This window comes from Meleagris gallopavo, chromosome 13, assembly GCF_000146605.3.
Source record: "Meleagris gallopavo isolate NT-WF06-2002-E0010 breed Aviagen turkey brand Nicholas breeding stock chromosome 13, Turkey_5.1, whole genome shotgun sequence".
NCBI lineage: Eukaryota > Metazoa > Chordata > Aves > Galliformes > Phasianidae > Meleagris > Meleagris gallopavo.
This window is the reverse complement of record NC_015023.2, coordinates 11,981,517-11,982,671: the sequence shown is the minus strand read 5'-3', so window position 1 is coordinate 11,982,671 and position 1,155 is coordinate 11,981,517.

The following is a 1,155-nucleotide window of genomic DNA, read 5'->3' as shown; positions in this document are numbered from 1 at the left end:
GGCCGCGTCGTGCTGTCCGCGGGGCGCTTTGCCGGCTCCCGTCGCGCCTCGGGCCGCGCTGCCCGTAGCTCCCGGGGGCACGGCGCCTTTCCGGAGCGAGTAACGCCGTCCAGAAGGCGCCGGAGAAAAGTCCCGCCCAAGCCGGGTGATGCTCGCCCGAGCTCGATCGGGCGCTTTTCAAACTCGGCGTTGGCAGCTCCCCTCGCTCGCTCGCCGGACGGCGGCTTTGCGCTCCTCGGAGCTGCGGCCGGGCGCGGCGTGGCTGTGAGCGCGGAGAGGTGGCGGCTGTTTCCTGCTCGATCGCCGCCGTGCCGCTCGGAGCTGGGCGCACGCACGGGTCAGCCCTTCTCCATTTATGACGGGGCGAGGTAGGAGTTCCCTTCCCGCAGGCAGACCCCGCGCTCGGTCTGGGACGGCTCTTTGGCTCAGCTCGCGATGACACCCTGCCTGCACAGCCACGCTGCGGTGTAGCTGAGCGCTAATCGCCGCGACAGATCGCGCTCGCTGCTGGCTGTGAGCAGGATACCCTTTGACTGAGGAACTTCATTTTAACTAGACTAAACTATGCTCGTGCCCTGTGGTCTGGGATCCTGTGCTGCTGTGTTTTTACACTCAATTTTCATTGTGTGTTTGCTGGCGTTAAAAAGTCGCCAGGGAGACAATGGGGAGGTGAGGGAAGTGGGCTGCCGGCCTGTGGGGCTCCTGAGCAGGTGAAAGTGTGAAGTGCCTCAGTCCATCCCTTCAGAAGGGAAAATGAAAGGGGACAAAAGGCGTTCGGCTGCTAACTGGCTTTCTAATACAATGTATGCCGTTATTTCTGTAAATGAGAAATCACTGTAGTTTCACCTCTGCACTTCTAAGCGTGCTGTCTGTCTTTGCCAGAGCCCCATCCCTTGGAAGGGAAGCCATCAGCGATGTCTGTTCTACATATTTTTTCATCGACTTAATTATAAAACAGCCTCTACATTTCTTGATCTGAAACATCTGGTTTTGTTCTGTGAACAAGGCACAAGTAGTCGGGTTTATTTGGAGACGCAGTGTGTGTAATGACTGATGTTAAGAAGAGCTGGCCGTCTCTTATTTTTTTCATCTTGAATGTTTTTCCAGACATCAAGGATTTAGTCTTTTATCTCCAAAGGGAGCCTCAGCAAATGA